The sequence below is a fragment of the Erinaceus europaeus genome, chromosome 8, assembly GCF_950295315.1.
Source record: "Erinaceus europaeus chromosome 8, mEriEur2.1, whole genome shotgun sequence".
Taxonomy (NCBI): Eukaryota; Metazoa; Chordata; class Mammalia; order Eulipotyphla; family Erinaceidae; genus Erinaceus; species Erinaceus europaeus.
Window position 1 is genome coordinate 91,429,165 of NC_080169.1, and position 9,355 is coordinate 91,438,519.

The 9,355-nt window shown below is 36.4% G+C and overlaps 1 non-coding gene across 1 annotated transcript; it reads right to left on the reverse strand.

Annotated features, from left to right (window-relative positions):
* Window positions 1–9,049: 9,049 nt before the first annotated feature.
* On the reverse strand, window positions 9,050–9,150 carry LOC132540103 (small nucleolar RNA U13). Its single transcript, XR_009551364.1, has one exon. It is a non-coding gene; the product is annotated as a small nucleolar RNA U13 (small nucleolar RNA).
* Between the last annotated feature and the right edge of the window lie 205 nt (window positions 9,151–9,355).

A 9,355-nucleotide genomic window follows, 5' to 3' on the forward strand; every position in this document is an offset into this window, starting at 1 on the left:
TCTATATAGGTTAAGTTTACTTTGAGTGCACAGTTACTCAAAATCACTAATATTTAAAAAATATTAGTGATTTAATGATGATTAACAAGATTGTAAAATAATAGGGTTACAATTCCAAACAGTTCCCACCACTAGCATTTCATGTCCCATCCTCTCCACTGGAAATTTTTCTATTCTTTATCCCTCTAGGTGTATGGGCCAACATTCTTTATAGGGTGAAGAAGGTGGAAGGTCTGGCTTCTGTAATTACTTCTCTGCTTGACATGGATGTTGGCAGTTCAATCCATAACCCCAGCCTTACATTCACTTCTTTAAAAAAGACTTATTTCATGACAAAGAGAGTGGTAAGAACACTGGTCTGGCTTATGTGGTTCTGGGATGTGAACCTGGAGGCACAGGCATTCAAGTTTTGCACTCTACCCACTGAGTCATTCCCCCGATTACTTCAATTGTTGTGCTTATGATTCATCATTAATATATATGTTCATATTTACGAATCATATGCAATTATGTAAATTGTATACATTTGGAAGTGTTGAGAGACTTGTTTATTTAGTACTAACAATTGCTAAGCTCTAAAGTTAAAATACTCATGAATAGATTTAAAATATATCTAGTGATTTTTTTAGAGCTGTTAAGGAGACAAAGCTAAAGGATGAGGCAGGGATTTTAGGGAAGAAGAGTGATGTATTTTTTTCATAGTATGATCCCTAAGAGTCTATCTATGAGGTGACATTGCCCATAGAAGTGCAGCTATCAAGAGGAAGAGACTTCCAGGCAAAGGAAATATGAAGCATACTGTTGCTCTGACTTTTATTAGTGATTCCATAAGATGTTTTCTTCATTCCTCAGAAGTCAGATCTTGGTGAACTTGAACAGATTCAAGAACACTGCTATGTTCAGGGACACAGTGAGGGACACTATGATAAGCTGGGGCTCCAGATCAGTGTAATACCGCATTGATGCAAATTTTATTTAGTTTCCTATTACTTACTAAAACAGAGGTTATTCATTTGAGAATCCACAACTTATACCGTCCAGGCATACAATTTTATATACTAATCATGTTATGTATATCAGTTCTCACATTTATCATTTTATTACTTTTAATGTTTATTAATTAATGGAGTGGCAGAGGGAACTAGAGCATCACTCTAGCTCAGACAGTGCCAAGGAGCAAACTCAGGACCTCATGCTTGAGAGTCCAATCCTGTCTTTACTGTGCCACCTCTCAGACAGCTCACATTTATCTTAAAATAATCTTCAACTAATGTTTATATGTAGGTCTAGTTTTTATACATATATTGTTAAGCCATTCCTTTTAATTAATTTTAGCATGTACATATTTATTTCTATAATTAGGCTATGAATTCTGATTTTTTTCATTAATGGTAACTATTTTAAGAAGAAAAAGGCTAATAGTAGAACATACACTAAAACCACACCTAATATTTTTGTTATTTATTTTATTATTATTATTTTATTATATATTATTTTATTTTTTACCAGGTATGAATCTGAGAGTCTCAGGTATGAGAATCTGTTGGCATAACCATTATATTATCTCCCCTTCACCCTAATTTTTATTTTGAAACTACAGAAACAAGTGGGGGAGGAAAGCAACACTAAATCTTATATGTGTTATAAATTGTTTTATGTACATTTATAATCATCAATTTATGAATTTTTCAGAATTCTATAATATAGCATTTTATTTGCTTTCTAGAGAAAGACCAGATTCAGCTATTAGCCATAGATGTAGGATTTGAACATAGGCAGTGGGACCCTAGAGTCTTCTTAAATATTGCCTGGACTAACTCAAGGAGTGCAGTTGTATGAGAAAATCTTTCTTAAAGGAGAAGAAACAGTTATGTGAGAATGTCTCCAGATGATTTTCATCTTCTATAGAGTCTTCACTATGAAAGAATCATTTTATTTCATTTGTGGTTCAATCAAGCAGAATACTGGAAAAGAACAAATCTCGAAATTCTGTTTAATCATTTTAGAAAAAAGGAAGGCAGATTGTATCAATTGAAATAATTATTGTACTAAGAGAGATATGCTTATTTCTGTGAAGCAAAATATTAGCTACTAGAAATTTTAACAGATCTAAAGGGTTATCCTTATTGTTACCTTTGTCATATCAATTATTATAAATGGACTCTCTGAGCACAACAGAAAAGCATATCCTAGGTATTAACCTTTATGAATATCTAATGGGACTAATGAATAGAGATTTGCTAGTTATCAGAATCAGGAATGTTATCATCTGACTCAAAAAGGCTTTTAGTAATACACAAATGTTATGTTTAAGGAAAAGTGTGACATTTACTGAGGACATATTCTATCAGAGTTGTTCAAATTATCTTTCTAAAACCACAGCTTTGAAGTATGACCACAATAAAAATGAATTTCAAAAAATAATGTGCAATTTATAATACAGATTTTTATTTTGAAATTATATCTTCGCTAAGTCTATCTGTTTTGTTTCATTTGCTTTTATAAGACAGGTCTTTAGCTTTTCTATGGATGCAGAGGGTACAGCAACAAAGCAATTCTCAAGTACTAACATACAAAAATAAAAGTGACCCCTCCCACTATCCAAATTCACTCCCTTTGTCAAGGATATTGAAATGTTCTTTCTAGGAAAAAAGGTATTTCCCAACACAGAAAAATGTGGTTACACTTTCAAATAATAATTGACTAAGTTTCAAAACACTAAACCTTCCAAAATGTTTGCTTTTACAGGAGCATACTTATAAAGATGATGATAAATGATGTAGAGAGTCAAAATAACATAGTGTCTGCCCTCAACAATCCTGAAATCTATCATGGAGGCACTTTTGAAAATTCTTAAATTCCATGATATAAGAAAAACCCAAGAAAAAATTCTAGCTTCAATTTTTTTAAGATGGTATTTTTTTCTTTCCTCTTTTTGTTAGAGATTTAACAGAATTTTATAGAATTATAAGATACCAATGGTATAATTTTACACCTAAAATTGTTAAATGTGAGTAATTACACAATCTAACAAAGTTCTTTCTACTACACACACCAGCACACACATACAACACTCCCCACTATTCCCACAAAGTCCAAAGATAGTCTGGTTGCTTTTTTTTTTTTTCAAATTCTTTTTTTTTTTTTTTTTTTGGTCATCTACCTTATATTCCAGCAATACCACTTCTAAGTGCATATCAAAAGGATATGGAAGCACTAACTTGAAAAGATTTATGCACTATGTTTATAACTACACTATTCACAATAGCCAAAATATAGAAGCAACTTATATGCCCATTAGATGACTGGTTAAAGAAGGGAGTAGATGGTGGCACACCTACTTAAGCATACCCATTACAATGCCCAAGGTTCTGAGTTCAAGTCCCTGATCCCCACCTGCAGAAGGGAAACTTAATGAGTGATTAAGTAGGGCTGTCTTTTTCTCTATCTCCCACTTCTCAATTTTTCTGTTTATCCAATAGTAAATAAAATAAATAAAAAAGAAGTTGTGGGATATATATTCTATGGAACATTACTCTTCCATGGAAAAAGATAAGACTACGATTTGGAACAATATGCTTGAAAGTGGACATGATTATACTAAGTGAAATAAATAAAGAAATGACACTAAGGACAGCTTCCAATTGATACTGTTCACATGTGGAGCAAGATGGTGAACTAACTTTAGTGTGTCCTTGAATATCCAAGTTTCTCACATATGAATGGGATCAGAGAAACATTTATTTTGTAAGATTGTTTTTGAGGACCAAAATGTTTGTTATATCTAATTAAAAATTCTTAACTGCTTTCAAAACAAGCAAACAAAACCAATTATCCCCCAATTACTAAATATCTCTATCTTCCATGTAATTTCTCAGTGAGAACAGAGAACACATACTTGATTAGTTTACTTCCTTATATCTTCATTCAATGTATTAGCAAGTCTTAAGAATACTCACTTCAATTTATCTTATATCATATCTTATATTACCCCTACCATCTCTCATCATTTAACACCTTTGTCAGTAATTTTTCTCACTATTCTCTCCCCCCTCCATTCTCTACCCTTTTAAATATTATTTTAAATTTTATTTGATGAGAGAGACTAGAACTGGTCAGTTCTGACTTATGATGGTTTCAGAGATTTAATCTGGGTTCTCATGCATGAAAACCTGGTGTTTAGTGGTGCACCTGGTTGAAAACATGTCACAACACAAAAGCCCCTGGTCTCCACCTACAGGAAGAAAACTTTGAGAGTGGTGAAGCAGGGCTACAGGTGTCTCTGTCTATTCCTCTCTCTAACTCTCTCTCTCTCTCTCTCTCTCTCTCTCTCTTTCTCTCCTCCTTCCCTGTTGATTTTTGGCTACTTCTATTCAATAAATAAATAAATAAAAATAATAATATTATTTGAAGAAAGAAAGAAAATCTGGCACTCTAATGCACTGATTTATCTTTATGTACTCCCAAACCTTTTCTCCCTCTTTTTGTGTGGTGCCAGGTTCCCCAAACATGTGAGATTTCATCACTCTGAGGCCAACTTTCTTGTTCCTTAAAAATTACACACACACACACACACACACACACACACACACACACACACACACACACACACAGAGAGAGAGAGAGAGACAGAGAGAGAGAGAAAAGAGAGGAAAGACACTTTTTCCAGGTGAATTACCATATGGTGTTAAAATTCCATCATGGGATATGAACACAGCAAGATATGAATCCTATCTGGTGAGCTAGTTTCTGGTTCCTCATATATATTTTTAAGTATTTATTTATTTATTCCCCTTTTGTTGTCCTTGTTATTTAACATTGTTGTGGTTATTTATGTCGTTGTTGTTGGATAGGACAGAGAGGAGGGTAAGACAGAGAGGTAGAGAGAAAGACAGACACCTGCAGACCTGCTTTGCCACCTGTGAAGCGACACCCCTGCAGGTGGGGAGCCAGAGGCTTGAACCGGGATTCTTACGCCAGTCCTTGTGCTTTGTGCCACATGCGCTTAACCAGCTGCGCCACCGCCGGACTCCAGTTCCTCATATTTTTTAACAAAATATTCAGAGGAGTTTTCCAAATGCATATGATAGATCATATATGTCCTTGCTCAAGGTTACCTAATGGTTTCTTAACTCAATTAGAAGGAATTCCAATCATTTTACCATGGACTTTAAGAATATACACATTTCAGTTTCTCTCACTCTTTCCAACTTATGTCCTATTACTTAATCTTCTAATTAAGTTTATTGTGTCTTTTTGCCCATTGGTAGTCTTTGTTCCTGGTGCATGGGCAGTTCATTCTAATCTTAGAGCACTTCTATATTGAATCATAACTGACTGACTGTCTTCCTTTAATTATATCACCTGTTTCCTCACATTTTTTACCTAACCTCTGATCTAAAAGTTTTCACCACATTATCCTATTAATTTCTTCTCATATCACTGGAGAAATCAGGGTGGAATCATGATCGCAGCTTGGTGTGTGGAAACTGGCAGGACATAAAGTGAGACAAATGGTTAGTGAACAGAAACCAAAAAGTAGGAACAGGGCAGTTGAGACTGGTGCTTTTGGGATGGAAGAAAGCTTGGTGGGAGTCGGACGGTAGTGCAGCGGGTTAAGCGCAGGTGGCTAAGCGCAAGGACTGGCATAAGGATCCCAGTTCAAGCCCCCCAGCTCACCACGCGTGGGAGGGGGGGGTTGTGGGGGGGTGGGAAGGGTGGGGTGGGGTCACTTCACAAGCGGTGAAGCAGGTCTGCCGGTGTCTATCTTTCTCTCTCCCTCTCTGTCTTTCCTTCCTCTCTCCATTTCTGTCTGTCTTATCCAACATCCACAACATCAATAATAACTACAACAATAAAAAACAACAAGAACAACAAAAGGAAAGAAAGAAAGAAAAAAAAATCAAAAAAAAAAAAGAAAGCTTGGAAATCCGTTTTAGGCATGTTTCTGGGGGCCCATGACTATGGTAGTTTTTGCTTGAGTTTGATAGCTAGCATAAAGTTGGATAAAAAAAATATTGTCTGAGTTGGATTAGGAAAGAGAGTAGCTCCCAATCTTGAAAAAATTCTGTGGATAAAATCAACTATTGAGGCGGAGGAGATAGCATAATGGTTATGCAAACAGACTCTCATGCCTGAGGCTCCTAAATCCCAGGTTCAATCCTCCGCACCACCATAAGCCAGAGCTGAGCAGTGCTCTGGTGTTTCTCTCTGTGTCTCTCTCTCTAAATTTCTTTCAAAAATAAAATAAATAAAATATAAAATAAAATTAGCTATTTACTTCCATCTGCCTGATCCAGAGCCCGTACATATATTTATATGTAGCACCGGAACCTATATAACCCATATCCCCCTGTTGGTCTGAGCTTGAAGCTCATGGTCACAGCTGGGAACAGTGCAGGCTGCACTCATTTCAAGACCAGTCTTCCTTGACTGGCAGGGTGAGATACCCCAGCCTCCCTTTGGAGACTGGGACAGTCCCTATAGTAGCTGAGGGCAAGGTCCTGAGAGGGCCCACAAGAGGGCTTATGATGATGTTCCTGGTAGAAGTGACCATTATTGGTACAGAGAGGGATCCATTAGAGGTCTAAGCCCATCCTATTTGTGTGGGAATGCAAGGATTCCCTGACTGGGGCACCAGACAGTGAGATGGTGTGATATTGACCAAAAGGGCCACTATTAAGTGAGCCTGTCTCTTGCCCTTATCCTACTTTTGTTCTTCTCTCTCTCCCCTTTATAACTACTCTTTCTCATTAAAATAAAATACGTAAATAATTTACATCTGTCACCAGTCAAATGAATAACTAATAAGAGATAAATGTTTACACAGGTAGGGGAGTCCGGCGGTAGCACAGCTGGTTAAGCGCACATGGCACAAAGTGCAAGGACCTGTGTAAGGATCCAGGTTTGAGCCCCTACCTCCCCACCTGCAGGGGCATTGCTTCACAGGCGGTGAAGCAGTTCTACAGGTGTCTATCCTTCTCTCCCCCTCTCTGTCTTCCTCTCCTCTCTCCATTTCTCTCTGTCCTATCCAACAACGACAGCATCAACAACAATAATAACTACAACAACAATAAAAACAACAAGGGCAACAAAAAGGAAATAAATAAATATTAAAAAACATTAAAAAATGTTTACACAGGCAAAATTCATGATAAAAGGTGATGTTCAGTGCAGAGATATGGTGACCGAATCTCAGGAAATTGAGTACCCTCAGAAAACAAATGAAATGTAAAATGAAATGTCTCAACAAATTACATCAGAGTGAAGCAGGGACTTGTGGGGAAAATAAAGACACAGTCTCTGAATGTTGGTGATTGTGTATGGACAGGAACAGGATAGGTTCACAGAGAAGCACTGTACTGCATTACTAGCCTGCACCATATCTGCAACTTTAAAGGGAACATCTCTTATCTGCAGATTTAAAGGGCCCGCACAAAACTGCTCAGGTTTAAGAAAAAGAGCTTGGAACTGCTATGTAGAACTGAAGAAATCAGGTTCTTGAGTGAACCCCAGGTATCAGTCTCAAGGAAGCAGGGAACCAAACATTGTATCCTTATATAAGCTGAGAATCTAATCAAATTCTATGATCCCAGCTGTCTGGGAGATCCCATTGAATATAAGACTACCCTGCATACTAAAAAAGTGACTGACTTCATTGTGGAGATCTTACTTTCAGGAAACAGTCTCAGAAGAAAAGAAGGAGATCTGGGATCTTTCCTCCTCTCCCAGACTAGGGCTACTTAATGGATATCAGACACCGTAATACTAAGTAACTTATTCAATACTCCTCTCCTCCCCTGCAATTCACATACAAAGCAGAACACAGCACCACCTGCTGACTATCAACAGAAACCAAAACAAATGAGTAAAACCAGGAAAGCACTGATTCTGGCTAAACACTTTATGCAGATCCAAAGGAGCTGTTAGAAAGAACTCAGGAAATGCATTGTCAGGAAATTTGAAGAAATACACACTCTCAATTTAATATTGAGAAATGGACTAAGAAAAACATACATAGCATCAAAGATTCACTTGATTGAAAAATGGAAAACATGAAAACAGAGCTATAGGGTATGAAGGACACTTAAAATGTAGTATAGTCTCAAATACGAAATCAAGGAAATAGAATCAACCTGGTAGAAAAGATAACATAAAGAATAAAAGTCAAACTGTTCATACTCTTTGACTTATAGTTGAAGGAGAAAAAAGGCTTAAGAAATATGAAGCAAATCTTAGATTGAAGATTACATTAACAAAGCAAATACCAGAAATGTTACTATCTCAGAAGGAAAGGAGAGAAAGAAGGAAGCAGAAGCTATATTCAAAGAAATAATAGCAGAAAAAATTTCCGAGTTTGGGACACTGTCAGAATATAGAGTCTAGAAAGGAAGGAAAACTCGTCAAATATCTTTTAAAAAAATAGATCTACAACAAAACATATCATTGTAGACTATCCAAATTGATTGAAGGACAAGGAAATAATGTTGTAAGTTGTTAGGGAAAAGAAGTAAGTGATAAGCAAGCATCATCAGACTTTATCAAGCTCCTCAGCAGGAATCATATAGGCCAGGGAGAAAGTAGGGTGTTAAACTCAAATTGTTAAAAACAACAACTTCAGAGTCAGCGGTAGCACAGCAGGTTAAGCACACACTAGCATAAGGTCCTGGTTCCACCACCCCACCCCACCCCCCGCCTTCCCACCTGCACAAGCAGGTGTCTGTCTTTCTCTCCCCTTCTCTGTCTTCCTCTCCTCTCTCCATTTCTCTCTGTCCTATTCAGCGACGACATCAACAATAAAATAAAAAACAAGAGCAACAAAAAAGAAATAAATATTAAAAAAAAAAAACTTCAATACACACAGACTTTGGCACGCCTAGCAAGAGTTACAAAAATAAATGCAACAGAAAAGAAATAAAGAATGAGAGAAAGAAAGAAGAAAAAAAAGAAAGAGACAAGAAATATTTAGCACTCAGCAAGGTGATATACAGTAAAACAGACCCAGAAACCCAAGTCACAGAAACATGAGACAATTCATTTTTTTTCCTCATGTCAGACAGGTAATGTGCCAACATCATAACAAGGTTTATGGCTATATCTCATACAAGGTTGTGAAAACTCAATCATCACACTTATGAAATATAGAAGGATCATGAAATAATTTTTAAAGTATAGAGGAGAAGAAGAAATGAATAAATGCTGTTTAAGTAAATAATAGTGATATAAGAACAATTTTAAAAATATTTTCATAGGTTGTGGGGGTCAAAAGAACCTCCTTACACTGCTGGTGGGAATATAAACTGGTCCAAATGTTGATTATAAACCATTAATCCCCCAGTACAAAAATTTAAAAATA